The 18,182-nt window shown below is 36.0% G+C and overlaps 1 protein-coding gene across 2 annotated transcripts in view; it reads left to right on the top strand.

Annotated features, from left to right (window-relative positions):
- The window catches only part of GRM8 (glutamate metabotropic receptor 8), a 763,463-nt gene that overhangs the window by 662,127 nt on the left and 83,154 nt on the right, over positions 1-18,182 (top strand). The gene's annotated exons all lie outside the window — the stretch shown is intronic.

An 18,182-nucleotide genomic window follows, 5' to 3' on the forward strand; every position in this document is an offset into this window, starting at 1 on the left:
TTTGCAGGTTATTAATTATATGATCATAAGTTTCTCCTAAAAATATTATGCTTTTTTTATTCTGCATTTGTGTTGTGGTGGAAATGTTTGAGACCATTCTCATTTTTATTTTTTACTAGATAAGCTTTTTTAGTCTTGTTTGATTTGTTTTGGGCTTTTCTTTAATCTTGTACCTCCTTCCAGAATGGCTTATGTTTAATCAGTGTCCTTTGCATTAATTTTCCTTTCAATTATTCACATAGAGGTCTTTTGAGCAGAGAAATCTTTTCTTTCCTCATACCTTTGATTATATTTTAGCATAACAATTGTTTTGGTTTCTCCAGTAGATATGTTAGTTACCTATAATTTTCTCATACATTCTGTCTTCTCTTTTCTTCCATATTTTCTAGCACTGTTTCTATCTCTCTATTTTTTTTTCTTCAGTGGTTTCAGGAGTTTTACAAGTTGTTCTCTATGTCATAATTTGATTTTGTGCAAATTATACCCTTTATGTCAGTGTTTCCTATATGGATTTTCTGTTGGCATTTCATTGTTTGTTTGTTTGTTTGTTTATTTTTGAGAGAGAAGAGAGAAAGAGAGAGAGAGAGAGAGCGTGTGTGCACATGTGAGCAGAGAGAAGGAGAGAGAGAATCCCAAGCAGGCCACACACTGTCAGCCAAAGACTGACACAGGGCTCGATCTCACAAATTGTGAGATTGTGACCTGAAGTTGGCATTTCATTTTTAGCTCTCCTCTGCTTCTCTTTTTCTCATCCACTTTTTTTTTTTTTTTTACAGTTAGGTTTGTTAACTTTTCATTCAACTTGTTCTTAGTTAAAATGTTTATTAAACTTTTCTTGTACACAGGATTTTTTTTAAAGTCCATTGGTTTTACAAGGCTTATTTGTATTACAGCATCCCCCCAATATACTGCTCCTATGTTTAGATGACCAAAGGAGCTACATTCAACACTTAAACTGTTCCCTGATATGTTTTACTTTGTATTTCTAAATAACATGCTTACATTTAATTTCTACTTCTTATTTTTCTGCCAAGTCACTTTACTGACTTCTCATTATGGGATAGGAGGAATTATCTCCTTAAAATAAACTTTTAAAAAAGGAGTTATCTCCTTTCTACATCTTCTGCCATAGAACACTTCCTGTTCTATCATCTTCCCAATATATTTATACCATAATGTGTATACTGTCTATATGCCTTGAGTGCTTTTGCTTTCCTGGAAAAAGTTTTTGTTGTCCTTGTAGCTAATAATCATCATTTTAAAATTGTTTAGTTCCTTAGCATTTGGGGTTTTTATTGTGTGTGCTGCTTTTTATATACTTAAGACCAGTTCATTCCCAAACTTTTCTCCAGAGGACACGTGGTTAGCTACATACATGCTCTTAGAGACGTCTCTCCTGCTTCTGGAATTCAGATGGGTACCTAAGAGTACAGCATAGTTTGCATCTCTGAATATCCCTTTATCATAGTTCTGGTGATTTTCCTCACATTTCTTTTGTGTCGTGTGTCCTGTTTTCTGTAACCCAACTGCCCCCTGCCTTCTTTACTTGTCTTGTTTAGGTTTAGCACATCAACCGATAGCTTCTTGAGGCTGACAATGGAAGTCATATATTTTGGAGAACTTGCATATATAAAAATATCCTTATTTTAACATTGTGCTTAAACAACATGTTGCCAAAATCTAGGTTGGAAATCATTTTACTTTAGAATTTGAAGGCACTACTTCATTTTTCCTTCCTCTCAGGCCATTCTGATCTTTTGATTCTTTGTAACTTTTTCTCTTTTCCTTTTTTTTTTTTTTTTTTTTTTTCATGTAGAGAATCTTTTAAGGTTTCCTATTTGTCCTCGTTATTCTGAAGCTCAACAGTATATACCCTAATATGTGTATATTTTATTTATTGTGCTGGGAACTTGGTAGGACCTTCTAATCTAGGATTTCACATACCATTTCCTTCTAGGAAAATGTTTTGTTTCATAATCCCAACTCCCCATTTTCTTTTCCTGGATTTCTTATTATTTAGATCTTAGATCTTAGGGCTCCTGGATTGATCTTTTAATTCTCTCCTGATTTCTTTCTCTATGTCTTTTTGATCACTCTCTAGGAGATTACCTTCACCTTCTAATTCTTCTGTTGCCTTCCATTTCTGAAATTATAATTCAGAATTATAATTGTATTTTATATAATCATAATTAATTATAAACAACTATGAATTATAATTAATGTAAGTATATTTCTGTAATAACTATTATAGTTGATGTATGAGAGTTTTTATACCCTCTGAATGTTCCTTTTTTCCTTACAGAAACAACTTTTCGTTTTACTCACAACATTAAAAAAAATCTCTGAAGCTTTTAAGTTTTAGATGGTCTTCTTTCCAGGCATAGCCTCTATTTTCTCAAATTGGGTTTTTTTCCTCCTGTTTGTTTGATTAAATGTCTATTTTACATGGTAGGAAATTTTTCGTGCCCAGTGATCCTTGAATTCCACTCATAATTAAGGGTGCATTAAAAGGCTGATTAAAAACTCTGCACAAGAGTATGTTTGCCAACAGTGGACATCACTGGGAAATCACCTAGTGTCAGAATGTTTAGATCTTTTAGACTGATGGATCTAAAAGTCTCCCAAAGATGGATCTTTTAAAGCCTCTGATTGGAGCATGTAAGCTAGGCTGGCAGTACTCGGTGAGCCAGGTAGGGGAACAGGATTGGAAAACTCATGATTCAATATTCCTGTTTTCACCGGCCACTCAGGCGCCCCAAATGTGGTACCGGATTCGTTGTGCCAGGTGTCCTGTATCCAAGAGACCCTATGTTTTACCTTCTTCAGAGAGTAAACCTCGAGTCTTCTGCCAAGTTAGGGGGAAAGGAAGTAGCCCAGCTTCACAAACATCAAATATTTGATCACATGGTTTTAGTGTTGAATTCTAATCCCTTTTAAATTGGCTCTTTGTGTGCATAAATGTTGCTTCATTCATTTTTACATTCCTAGTGCCTACTCTGTTGATTATATTGTTATTGAAATTCACATTTTTGAATAAGTGAATAAATTATTACTTTGTAAATTGAGGAAACCCTTAGCTAGATAGGGCTGGTTGGAAATGTTTCTCTTCTGATGTCATAGAGCCCCTTTTCTTATTATGTTGCCTTAATTCACATATATTGTTTGTCACTCGGTGTTGGAATAAGCATGTCTTAATATCATGTCGGCTTTTCCTACAACTTTCAGATAATTCAGTTTTTATGTCTGCTGTTATTCAGAGTTCACATTCTAAACAAGTCTTTACATTGTATTTCAAAAGCTGTAGTTACCGCTTGATCCTATTAACTGCAGCACAGATACAAACAATTCTGGAAAACATTAAAGTGTGCCGTTGTGAGTCATATTCCCCAAATATGCCATCCATAGTCTCCTATTCTACCATTCAATTTCTCTTTCATTTCTGTTCTTTTCTGCTTGGTCACTCTGCTCCTGCTGAGTCCAAGTGAACTCTGTCTTAATCTCTCTCAGTCTTTGCATTCTCCTCCGCACTCCTCAGGAAGAACCTTTTGCCTCTAGGTTTGGGGCTGAAAGGCAACATCAGGTTCTCTCCATTTTTCAGAAGTCATTTATTTTTATACTGTGTCTCAGTTGTGATAGCTCTATTTCTCTCTGGCTGCAGGAGCCTTTTTTTGTTGATGTTTAGCAGTTTCACGTCTATCTCTATGAGGGTAGAATATAGAAAGAACCATGCAATCCCTAAGAATTCGATGTGGAATAGTAATGTTTTTAAGTGTTGTCTTCCGTTTTTAATTCAAATAAATGACCAAATTTTGCATATATTTATGGACTATATTATACGCACTTTTCAGGCAGGAAGAGTACTGTATAAGTAGTTTGAATAAAGTATGCTAAACTGATAAAATAAATTTTATGATGCTCTTCTTTGGAATGAAATAGCTGGAGATAGTGTTTCACTGTAATGATTCTGAGGGGATACGATTCAGTAGGATTAAGTATAGTTAAACCATGAGACACATGCTTATCTTTTCTTAATGTTTATTTTTCAGAGAGAGAGAGAGAGAGAGAGCGCACACTTGAGTTAGGGAGGGGCAAAGAGAGAGGGAGACAGAGCATCCCAAGCAGCCTCCATGCTGACAGCATGGACCTCGGCCTGGGCCTCAAACTCAGGAACTTGTGAGATCATGACCTGAGCCAAAACCGAGAGTTGGATGTTGAGCCAACTGAGCCGCCCAGGTGCCCCAAAACAAAGGTTTATCTTATCCCAAGGTCTTTGCATTGGTATGGTGTGAACAAATGCTTTAAATTATCACCAAATACTTTTGCCTCTTTTTTCTCAGTCTGATTTAGACTCACCTTTTCTTTTCTATTTCCAGTAAACTGACTGCCCGGGTTTTGCTCATTCATCTCCTCTTCTTGTCTAGGGCCTCTTCTGTCTATGTGCCATATTCCTTCCACGTGGACTATTATTTCAAACACTGCCCTTGGAGGTAATAAATGCGGAGGTAATAAAATGCTGTGATTGAATGTGTGGTTTCAGGCCCCCTCCATCATTTAATAACTATAATGTGGGTGAGGCCAGTTACCTATCACTCTGTGACAACTTAAACAAAATGGGATACCTAACATTAAACATTTAATTGCTTAGGATGGTTCTGGCACATAGTATCCTCTCAATAAATGTTAGCTATCATTGTCACCATCATCATCATCATCACCACCACTTTTTTTTTTATAGAGTGCAAGTCGGGGGGAGGGTCAGAGGGAGAGAGAGGGAGAGAGAGAGAATCTTAAGCAGGCTCCATGCTCAATGCAGAGTCTAACACGGGGCTCAGTCCCACTACCCTGGGATCATGACCTGAGCTGAAATCAAGAGGTGGATACTCAACCTACTGAGCCACCCAGGTGCCCCTCATAATTATCACTTTTGTGTTTCTTTTGCTTAGCAACATGAAATGGTGTATCACTGAAAATAATTCACTCCAAACCCTTCACCTTCTGAAGACATTTACTTCCTGGAACTTTCCATTGGTTGAGTTAAATATACATTGAGTGATATGGGCTAAGATGGAAATAGAGAAGTGTTTTGTACTGAACATCTATTATATTGTTCAAACTATTGCAAAATGCTTTGTAATAAATTATCTTAGTTGCTGCATGCATTAATAATCAGCTTAGTGTAGGAAAAATAAGAAATGTAAATAATTAAAGGAATATTCTTCAAGTTTACAAAATTGCCCATAGAGAGTTTTATTCCTGAGCTGATTTTCATCGTATTTACTTCTACTTAGTAGTGGCAATGAAGGATCTGCTTAATTGAATTTAGTCATCACAAAGTATTGGCATAATGTATTTAATGTGGCTATCTACATATGACATCTAAGTCACATTTTAAGATCTTGCTAACTTTTAAATTAATAGTATGAACAGTTTTAAATAATACTAAGAAAAGAACTAACATACCAAATCATCTGAGGAGTTCAAATAGTCACTTATGTAAACATTCAGGTGAATTAATCCTATATGAAGAGAAACCTAAGAAAATTATTTGAAACTAATTCTGGTCATCTAAAATATAATTATAAACATAGTAACACATAGTTGTAGGTCTATGGTTTATGATCAAACCATAGAATTCAAAGTAAAATTTTTATCACAAATTTAAAACTAAGAAAAAAAAATCGTTCAATACTATTGCTACAAATACCACATTCTACCTGTATATTTGCACATGCACTATGGAGGGGTGAAACTCTGTCATAGGGTTAGTGTATCTTATTCATCCAAAGTATTGTGGGTCTGACTTCCTATACTCTTCCCTGAAACCATTCATTCCACAACACACACCCCAACATGCACACTTAAAGATGCCATCCTCTCCAAGCTCAGAGCCCAGGACAGAAAGCACTCATCTGGCTGGTTTTCTCTGCATAGAGATGGGTGAAAGATGGGCATCTCATGTGGCAGTTACCAGGAACTGCCATTAAGAGTTGAGATTGTGGGGGCGCCTGGGTGGCGCAGTCGGTTAGGCGTCCGACTTCAGCCAGGTCACGATCTCGCGGTCCGTGAGTTCGAGCCCCGCGTCAGGCTCTGGGCTGATGGCTTGGAGCCTGGAGCCTGTTTCCGATTCTGTGTCTCCCTCTCTCTCTGCCCCTCCCCCGTTCATGCTCTGTCTCTCTCTGTCCCAAAAATAAATAAACGTTGAAAAAAAAAAAAAAAAGAGTTGAGATTGTGGGTGGGGGGGTGCCTAGGTGGCTCAATCCGTTAAGTGTCTGACTCTTGAGTTGGGCTCAGGTCATGATTTCAGGGTTCGTGAGTTCCAGACCCACCCATCAGGCTCTGCATTCACAGTACAGAACCTGCTTGGGATTCTGTCTGTCTCTCTCTCTCTCTCTCTCTCTCTCTCTCTCTCTCCACTTCCCCTAGTTGTGCTCTTTCTCTCAAAATAAATAAATAAACTTAAAAAAAAGAGTTGAGATTGTGGGAAAATAAAAGCAAGAAATAGCAGATCTGGATGAAATCCAGATATGGTGGCTTTTTGTTTGTTGCTGCTAACATAATTTTTGGACAGAGCAGCTATATTTAATTATAGGTAGAGAATGAGGACCTTTTCCAGTGCTGCCTCTCAGTCTTAAATTGAAATGTATGTGGGGTCTCCACCTGCCTTTTACATTTTCTGTTCACAAAACACTTTCACAGATACTAACTCATTAGATCTTTCCAATATGCCTGTGAGGTATGTGTCAGAGTGCATAATTCCCCCAAATTAGCTTCTCTAGGGGTATGGATGAAATAGACACCACACAGATTGAGGAAAGAATAAATTTACTACCCACATCTGCCTACTGCCTAAAGCCATGCCTATTCAAAACACTGAATGGAGAGTAATTATAATCATAGCTGTATTTATTGTACATTCTATTTATTAATCAATTTATGTATTATGAAACATTGACTTTCTATTGACTACTAGGTTTTAAAACTAAAAGGAGATAAAAAAAATATCTGACCTTAGATTATTGTGCTCTCAGTCTAGTGGGGAAATGGACACATGAACAGATAATCACAATATAATATCAAAGAGTTATGATAAAATACATAATTAATTATAATGAAATACAAGGGAGAAACATACCTACCTGCCTGGTATGGGGTAGATAAGAGAAGACTTCACACAAAAGCTGAATTTTCTCTCATGAAGGTAACTAGGGACGTTCCCTTTTCAAATCCTATCCTCAGGAAATTTGTGTCTTTGGACATCACTAACCATGTCTTCATTCGTTAAATTATCTATTTGGTTTCATGGACCTTGGACTATATTCTTACCTAATTTCCATCTGGCCATGTTGTTTTCATCCTCCTTTACTGACCTTGCTGAGTCTGCTCCTTAAAAGTTGCTCTTTCCAGGGCTGCTTTTGTGCCGTCTTCCCTTCACGTTATCCCTGTTTCTGTGGATGAGAATTCACTAATAAATATTCATGGTCTCAACTGCCTTGCACATGACTGTGCCTTTGAAATCTTTACCTCCTGCAAACCTGACTCATGAATACAGCTCAAGTGTTCATCTGATTTGTGTGTTTCTTGGCTTGGAAGCCTCACTGGGATTTTGAGCTCCTAGAGAACCAAGTCATGATCTACCTTTTAAAACCAGTCATTCCCTTGGATGCCCCCATTCAATGAAAGGTACCATCATCTGCTCATTCTTTCATTCCTTCTTCCTTCACTCAACATATATTTTTTCATACCTATTGGGAGTTAGTCACCACAATTGGCTCTGAGATGCAACAGTAGAAAAACAGACCTGGCTCTTACTCTTCTGAGGAAAATAAATTTTAAATTACTGCTTAGCAAAGTATGGTTTACTAATTACATCTGTCAGAATCACAGGAAGAAGGGCTTTTAAAAATCCCAACCTGAGGTTCCTTCCCAGACTTACTGAATTGTAATCTTTAAGAACTGGGGCCCGGGGATCCATATTTTAAGTAAACCCCTTAAGCGATTCTGAGGAACATAACCTAACATTTATAAAACCACTTATTTAAATAAAAAGAAAACCAAACAAATAAATACATAATTACATACTATAAGCTTCCACTGAAGGAGACTACAAGATGCTGTGTGAATGTGTAATAGGGGAGTCGGGAGGATTGATACGTAATGGTCAGTCATTAACTGGGAGTTAGGGGCAAGATCATGCAAGGCCCTGTGGCTGGTGATTGATTAGACATGAGGGGTGGGAGTCAGTGAATGCTAAGAATGACTCTTAAATTAGATGCCTGGATGCCATATAATACATGTATGTATATAATGCCATATAAATATAAATATATAAATATATATATATTATATATATATATATATATATATCAGTGAATAGTAAGAATGACTTTCAAATTGGGTGTCTGGATGCCATATATGTATGTATATAATGCCATATAAATATTATATATATATATATATATACACACCAGAGAATGCTAAGAATGACTCTCAAATTGGGTGTCTGGATGTCATATATGTATGTATATAATGCCATACAAATATAATATATATATATATGTATATATGCATATAATGTATATAACATATATACATTATATACATATATATGTACATATACATATATATGATATATATAATGTGTGTATACATTATATACATATACATTATGTATATATTATATACATATACATTATATATGTATATACATATATATGTATATAATGTATATAATGCCATACAAATATTATATATATACATATATATATATACATATATATGTGTGTGTGTGTGTGTGTGTGTGTGTGTGTGTATATATATATATATATATATATATATATATATATATAATCATGCCATTATTTGCTTAAAATCCTTTAATTGCTGTCTATGGCCTGGAGAGTAAAGTCTGAAAACCTGCTTACAGAGCCCTTCCTGGCCACTCTGCACCCTCAGATTCCTGTTGCCCCCACCTGTCACCTGGAATTCTGCAGCAGCCTCAGTGTGACTGGTCTGTCTCGAGTCCTGGACTCCATCAGTCTTCCCTCCATTCTGCAGCCCACGATTCTTCTAAACAATGAAACTCACTACCCCTGTCTTTGTTAGAATCCTCCAAAGGATCCCTTGACCACCTGTAAGATAGCATCCAAACTCTTCTTGGTGGCTCATGTCCTTCATGATCTCACATCTTCTTTGCCACTCTACCCCATGCTTTAATCTACATGCCTGACATTTTTTGTACCTTTAGTTTCTCCGATTGATGTGACTTCTTGCCCCTGGGTCTTAATGACCTTTTTCTTTCTTTCTGACCCTGCAGGATGTTCTTCTAGCAGCACCATTTCCTCACCCCTTTTTAGGGAGTCTCATATGGAGCTGTGACTTGCTCTTTGTGTATCTCTTTCCCTACCTACACTGTCTCTGGAGGTCGGGGACCATGTCCTTGTCACTGTTGGATCCCTACATTGAACCTGTGTCTTAAACAGAGTGAATCTGCAACATGTTTTTTTTATGCAACAAATAATACCCTGCGTTAATAGTACCTGAATGTATCAAGTTAAATAATTTGCATATTTTTAAAAATAACAGCTTTACCGAGATCACTCACAGGCTATGAAATGTATCCTTTTAAAGTGCATAATTCAGTATTTTTCAGTATATTCACAGAGTTGTGCATCTATCACCACTACCTAATTTTAGCCACTTCCATCACCACCCAAGAAATTCTGTACCCTTGAGCACTCACTCTGTTCCCTTCTCCCTTTAACCCCTGGCAGTCATCAGTCTATTGTCTGTCTATGGATTTGCCTCTTCTGGACATTTCCTATAAAGTAAAATCATACAATAGGTGGTCTTTGTCATTGATTTTTCTCACTTAACATATTTTCAGTGTTCATCCATTTTATAGCCTATATTAGTACTTTATTCTTTTTATTTATTTTTAATACTGTATTCCTTTTTTATTTTTAATATTTGGTTGTATAGATATAGCACATTTTGTTTATCCATTCATCAGTTTATGGACATTTGGGTTGTTTCTGCTTTTTGGCTATTATAATAATGCTACCCTGAACATTCTTTTATAGGTTTTTATGCGAACATATGCCTTCAGTTTTCTTGGATTGGAATTGTTTAGAAGTAGAATTGCTGGGTCATATGGCAACTCTATGTTTAACTTTTCAAGGAACTGCCAAACTGTTTTCCAAAATAACTGAACCATTTTAAATTCCCATAAGCAATGTAAAGGGTTTTAATTTTTTCACATCTTCAATAACACTTGATACTGTCTGCACTTTTTATTATAACCATCCTAGTGGATCCTTTGGTTGTATTTGCATTTCCCTGATGACTAATGATGTTGGGTACTTTTCATATGCATATTGGCCATTCATACATCTTCTTTGGAGAAATGTCTCTTCAATTCTTTAACTCATTTTTGTTTGGATTATTTGTCTTTTAACTGTTTAATTCTAAGAGTTTTATATATATATATATATATATATATATATATATATATATATATATGGTCTATAAAAATATATGGGTGATAAGTATTAAAGAGGACACTTGTGGGGCGCCTGGGTGGCTCAGTCGGTTAAGCGTCCGACTTCAGCTCAGGTCACGATCTCGCGGTCCGTGAGTTGGAGCCCCGCGTCGGGCTCTGGGCTGATGGCTCAGAGCCTGGAGCCTGCTTCCGATTCTGTGTCTCCCTCTCTCTCTGCCCCTCCCCCGTTCATGCTCTGTCTCTCTCTGTCTCAAAAATAAATAAACGTTAAAAAAAAAAAAAATTAAAAAAAAAAAGAGGACACTTGTGATGAGTACTGGGTGTTACATGTAAGTGATGAATCACTAAATTCTTTTTTTTTTATTTTTTAATGTTTCTTTATTTTTGAGAGCTCAGAGACAGAGTGAGAGGCGGGTGAGGCAGAGAGAGAGGGAGACACAGACTCCAAAGCAGGCTCCAGGCTCCACACTGCCAGCACAGAGCCCAACGCAGGGCTCGAACCCATGAACTATGAGATCACGACCTGAGCTGAAGTCAGACGCTTAACCGACTGATCCATCCTGGTGTCCCATAAATCACTAAATTCTACTCCTAAAACAAATATTATACTACATGTTAACTAACTGGAATTTAAGAATTTGAAAAAATTCAATATATACTCAGATGCCTTAAAAAAAAGTAAAATTTAAATTTCATCTCATGATATATATATATATGTTCTTATCAGATACACAATTTGGAAATAATATTGCCCACTCTGTGGGTTGTGTTTTCACTCTCATAAATGCATCTTTTGAATCACAAAAGGACTTACTATTGATAAAGTCCAATTCATCTATTTCTATTTTGTTTCTTAAGGTTTTGGTATCATGTCTTGTCCCAGCACCTTTTGTTGAAAAGACTATTTTTCCTCATTGAATTTTCTTGGCATCCTTGTTAACAATCAATTGCCCATACATGTGAGACATTATTTCTGGGTCCTTAATTTTATTTCATTGATTGGTCCATCTTTATGCCAGTATCATGCTGTCTTGATTACTATAGCTTGGTAGTAAGTTTTAAAATCAGGAAGTGTGAATTCTCCAACTTTATTTTTCACTGTCAAGATTGCTTTGTCTATTCTGGGTCCCTGACATTTCCGAATGGATTTTAGGATCAGCTTGTCAATTTCTGCAGAGGCCAGATGGGATTTTGATAGAGATCATGTTGGATCTGTCAGTTAAAGTTTAGGAAATGTTTCTGTCTTAGCATCTTATCCATGAACATGGGGTTTCTTTTCACTTATTTAGGTCTTCTTTCATTTTTTAAAATGATATTTTATAGGTTTTGGTGAAAAAAAATTTGCACTTTACTTGCTTATTCTGAAGTATTTTACTTTTTTGATGATAAAATTTTATGAACTTTATTTTAAATTGTCCTTCTAAATAGGATAAATCTGCATTTTTAAATGTTTATTTATTTTTGAGAGAGAGAGAGAGATCATGAGCGGAGGAGGGGCAGAGAGAGAGGGAGACACAGAATCCAAAGTAGGCTCCGGGATCTGAGCCATCAGCACAGAGCCTGACGCAGGGCTCAAATCCACAAACCACAAGACCATGACCTGAGCCTAAGTCCGTTGCTTAACCAACTGAGCCACCCAGGTGCCCTGAGAAGTCTGCATTTTTAAAAGTTATATGGGTATGTAATATTATATAAAATCATCACTTTAATATAGGGATCCTCTCACATGTAAGTATTAGATTTTCAAAGGACCCTAATAGTACTCACCACTTTGAAAATGAGTAGAAAGCTATGTGTGACCCAAAGGAAATGGATGAATATTAAGGAAGCAATATATACTCATGTATTAATATATATACCAATATACTGAGAAACTTTATTTTGAGTTGTATTATCAGGTTAACTATGGAACATGTATTCACTCATATGTGAATCACGATTCACAAAATACACGAAAGTTTGACATTTTAAATACTTAGGCTAATTAGTGCACTTGTTAAAGCTACAGATTATGTGGAAATTAGTAATTAAAGCTTTTTTAAAATGCCCAGTTTCACTGGAAATATTTGCAGATATGACATAAAGTCATATGAAGAGTTGGGTGTTTGAATCCTCGGGTGGCAAACTAGTCACCAAAATGATTATCGATACTGTGCTTATGTATAGAGCAAAAGGAAAAGAGGTAATTCAGAATGGTATGACTGGTTATATCAGTTATCTGTTAGTATTTAAAATGTTCCCACATGTATAGTAATCACATCAGTGAAGATACCACTTAAAATATGGGGAAAATACTATAACAGAGGTATATTGAGTAAGGATTTTATAATGAATACTGGAAATTATTATTTATAATGGAGCCTTTAATTTGGAAACATAGTCTTTTTGTTTTTCGAGAGATACTAAAACTACACAGAAGAAAATTGTTCTGAAAAATAATGTCTATTTAAAGAATTTATGAATAATTACTCTAGGTTGATTGGTCTGAAAAGATTAAAGGTTAAAAAATAGAAGCACAAGGGGTGCCTGGGTAGCTCAGTCAGTTGAGCATCTGACTCTTGATTTCAGCTCAGGTCACGATCTCACAGTCGTGAGATAGAGCCCCGTGGCAGGCTCTGTGCTGAGCATGGAGCCTGCTTGAGATTATTCTCTCTCTCCCTCTTCCTCTGCCCCTACCCTACCTGCACTCTTTATCTCTCTCTAAAAAAAGAAGAAGAAACACACTCAGAAAGTTTTGGGTTTTTGGCTGTTGGTGTATTTGTCTACAGTAATAATTGGATTTGACAGCAGAAACCAGTTGATGGCTCATATTCTATGAGATGTACTGGCTTGGAACGTACAGAATGAATCACTGTTGGTAAACATTGTCAAGACAGGAATGGGTTATGGTTTTGTCCCCGGAGATCTGTCTATATAACTATCATCCATTTGTTAGACTATATATTTTAGAAAGAAACCCTAATCTAATATCAGAATAATGTCAAAGACAAGGAAGGCAAATTTTAAAAATGCATGGACACTCATAAGAAAGATGGTATAATCTGTTAATAAAGTTGCGCAAAAGGGCTGAATGATCTTTATTTATGCTTTATAGTACAGCTGTGAAAATTAGAGGTTGTTTAATTTACTCTCAGTAAATTAGTAGTATTGTTTTTAATCACTGTTTAACATATGCAAAATAAATTATTTATCTCAAATATTAAAGTATTTATAAGATCATGATTCAACTATTTGCTATTTATCCTTCCCTGAGGTATTGGTTGGTTCCCAGACCTCAACTATGGCATCAAAACACAGTACAGTTATATATAAATAGATTCCTTGATGAAAATGGAGTCATGTGTATGTATCACGTTTACAAAAATATAATTAATATATAATTGTATTTTATATATTAATTATATTATAATTATGATATATAATATAATAATTATATGATATATAATATAATTAATATATAATTATATAAAATAAATATAATATCTAATTACAAAAATATAATTAATATATTAACAAAAGTCATATGTAGTGTTTGACTGTGGGTGTTTTTCTTAAAATTCTTAACTATTTAAAGTATTGCAGTATTTCCCATTATCTTATAACTCTATTTTTTATTTATGAAAAATAATTTTCTATTCGTTCAGTACACAGAAATTGATCATGGAAAATTTAATATTTGGCTCCTAATGATAAATATTTATCCTATGTATTGAGGCTTATCTTATATAAGTGTATCTCTTTGTTAACAAGTCTTATTTCCTTGTGGAAAATGAAATGTATTAAGAATTAAAGAATTATACATGTGGTTAGAAAGCTGACCTTTAAAGTCTCTACCAGTCTTGAAGTTTAATGTTTTTGAGATATTTGGCTGCCTTTTTTTTTTCAATAACCTCATATGTCTATAGAAACCCCAAACAAAATGCAATTTTGGTTTTACAATAATTAGCTTTGAAATATAACCTTCACAAAAGTATTTTATTATCTTTTAGGAGTCCATTAGGGTATAAAATCAATACTTTTGCCATTCTGTGGAGCATTTCATTTTTCTCAATATTTTCAAGAGAAACCACTGTATGTTTCCAATTTAACTTTTTTTTCTTCCCTAATGGAATTCTATACATAAATAAAATAGCTTTTCTAAATCTTTAAAACCTAATAGAAAATTAGCTGGGTTGTGATAGATTGCTTTACCTTTGTGGTGAAAAGACAGGCTAAGAGCTAATGGTTTTGAGTGTCCTTATGACACATCAAGTACCACTATTTTCTCAAAGGAGAACATTTGAAATTAAACAGGCATGAATTTTCTATTCCACCTCGAGTAAGGCAGAAGCCAAGATACTGTTTATGACCTCATCTCAGAAATTACATGTATGCATTTCTGGTATGTACTATTGTTTACATAAATCAACCTCTGCAAGTATTGAGCTTGGAGATTATAGCTCTCTATCCTCAATCATTCACCCCACATTCAAGAGAAGAAAACATCCTTAAGTGATAGATCTATTCATGAGAATAGTCTCAGTTGCATGTTCCCAAAGAGAGGGAACCATAAGGTGATGAAATTATATTGCCAAAATGAGCCAGTTTGGGGCATATTTTTGGTAAATGACAGGCGTCACTGCCTTCTGAGTAGAATTTCAATAGAACGTTACACTGGTGGTGGTCACAGAATGGGGGGATAAGCTTATTTTGAGTAGTATTAGTTTTCTATTGCTGTGTAACAAATAACTATAAAATTTAACACCCTAAGACAGTAAAACATTTGTTATCTTACACAGTATCTATTCAGAAGCAGCTTATTAGCTGAGTGTTTCTGGCTCAGTATTTCTCATGAGGTTGCAGTCAAGGTATCATCTGGGGCTGCAGTCATCTGAAGGCTTGAGTGCAGCCAGACAGGTTGTTTTGTAGGTGGTTCCCTCACATGCATGACAATTTGGTGCCGGTTGTCGGCAGGTGGCCTGAGTTCTTTACATTGGGCTTCTTGAGAAGTTCTCATGACACTGTGGTTCTTCCCTTGGGTTGAGTGATCCAAGAGACAGCAGGGCAGAAACCAGAATATTTTTTCAGAAATATTCTCAGAAATCTCAGAATAGTCTCAGAAATCACATGTAATAATTTCTGGTATGTACTTTTGTTTACATAAATCAACCCTATTCACAGTTGGAGGGGAAATACATGAGTTCACAAATTCTAGGAGGTGAGATTATCGGGAGCCATTGTGGAGCCAGAACACCATAGGATATGGTAATTCTTCTTTTGGGTTGTTAATAGAGCTGGTCTTGGGGAAAATAAGTTGTGTATTGTTTTGTTTTGTTTTTTAAATGTTCTTTGGGCTCCCATTTCTGTGCTTCTTTGAGCAACCTTCTGTTACTGGGTCCCAGTACTATCAAGTTGACCCCTTCTTCCTCCGGGGTCTGCTGTGGTGTGCTTCCTATGGTTAACAAACAAAATTCAGATGAGTAAATTAGAAGATTTCATTGGCTTTATTCAATGATTCATGAATCAGGCAGCATCTCATCTAGCAAGTAGAGGTGTGTTCCAAGGAGTTGTGCAAAATGGAAGATTTATATCAGAAGGAGGGTCAGGCAAAAATTGTAAGCAAAAGAAAAGAAAGGATTGTTCCAGGCAAAGTCACCTTCCCTTAGGGGGAAGAGAAGGTCTTATCTTTCAGATTACCTCATCTTCCTTTGGGGAATGGAGAAGGCCCATTGGCAGACTCCTTGGCATCATCCATCAGAAAATTCCTGACTGACCTGGTTAAGACTACATTACTGGGGAAGGTTGAAACTGCAGTTAGATCTAGGTAGTAAACGCCAGTTTAAGACTTGGGGCTTTAACCTACACGATGCCATTTGGGACCTTTGGTTTTCTTTTGTACACTGTCCTTCCTTTCTCACAAATTCAGCAAATATTTGAGGGCGAATTGTGTGTCAATCACTGTTCATAGAACTTACCATTTATAGTAGCTACTTTTCGTAAGAAGTTCTCTCCTATGATCTATAATTCCAGTTTGTACTATTAGTGTCCTGCTAAAATGATTGTGTTTCTAATAAGGTAAATGTGGTATTATGATTTATAATAAGAAACATATGGTCTTTGACCTTATTCCTGACACAAACTCCTAAAACCTTTGGAATTTTCTGTGATAAGAGCAATAAAGGTGTCTTAATTATGTTAATGAGGTGACTTTTGGAAACCCTCTAGATAACCTACGGTTGGGGGCTGGTTGTCAGAGGAATCAACCATGTGAGTAGGAGATTAGAAATTTCAGTCCCACCCCAGACTTTTGGGAAGGGAGAGGGGCTAAAGGTTGAATCGATGCCAATGGCCACTAACTCAATTAATCATGCTTATGTGATAAAGTCTCCATCAAGTCGCAAAAGGTGGGAGTTCAGAGAGTTTAAAAGTTGGTGAACAGGTGGAGATTTGAGGGGAGTGGCATAATCAGAAAGCATTGGAGTTCTGTGCCCTTTTCACACCTTCCGCTATGCATCTCTTCCATGTGGCTGTTCCTGAGGTATATCCTTTTTATAATAAACTGGTAATCTAGTAAGTAACGTGTGTCCTAGTTCTGTGAGCTGCTCTGGAACAGTAATTGAACCCAAGGCCAGTGTTGTTGGAACCTTCAATCTATAGGTCTTTCAGAATCTGCACATGTAACAACCTGGACTTATAGCTGATATCTGAAGTGGAGGGGGCAGTCCTGCAGCCCGAGCCCTTAACCTGTGGGATCTGATGCTATTGCCCGATAGCTAGTGTCAGAATTGAGTTAACTTATAGGATGCCCGGCAGGGGTCTAAGATTGCTTGGTGGTATGGGAAACCTCCTCTTCCCTACCCCATACATATTGAAACTGGGTCCAGAACCTTTAGTAAACAATCAAAGAAGAGGTCAATGATTGGCAGAATACCCTTAAAATAATATTTTATTTTAGTAGAGGTATTCTGTGATTTAATCCAAAAGAGGAAGGTGGAACCTGAAGACTGAGTAGATACTAAGCACCTTAGGGTGACTTTCTCATTTATACCAGTTTCACTGCTTTAAGCCACTTATAAGACTACTTTTGTTCGATTAGAAACATTGCCATCAAGCTATCTCATTCAGCGTGGTCTTTTTCACAGCGTGGAAGTGCAAAACTGGGGGAAATAAAAGTCTATTTCATGCTTAAATGGAGGCAAAAACATTAATATAGTTATCACCACAAGAACATGAGGATTATCAGAGATTAAAGTAGTGAATTTTCCCATTTCCTTTCAAAACTGACACAGTGTAATTTGAATTTCCCTAAATATGGTGAAGAGCCTTGGATCACTCTTTTATATGTATGTTTATATCCTAAGCCAGTGTTTCAGGGACTCTGGCATTTATATTTGTGATTAACTCTAAAACCTATTTCCATTGGGGCTTTTTTATTCCTTTCCCTTTCTCTCTCTCTCTTTCTTTCTTTCTGTTTTTCTTTCTTTCTTTCTTTCTTTCTCTCTTTCTTTCTTTCTTTCTTTCTTTCTTTCTTTCTTTCTTTCTTTCTTTCTTGAGTTTCAAAACTGTTTGGGCCAATAAATCTTTCTACGAATGTCAGATTGGTCAACATTGAGAAGGTAAATGGAAACTAATCACACTCATCAAGTTGATGATATGAATGATTTATTGGACCCAATCATTTAACACTTTCAAAAAGTCAATATTG

The sequence above is a fragment of the Puma concolor genome, chromosome A2 (assembly GCF_028749965.1).
Source record: "Puma concolor isolate L17-30 chromosome A2, mPumCon1.1.hap2, whole genome shotgun sequence".
NCBI classification, from domain to species: Eukaryota; Metazoa; Chordata; class Mammalia; order Carnivora; family Felidae; genus Puma; species Puma concolor.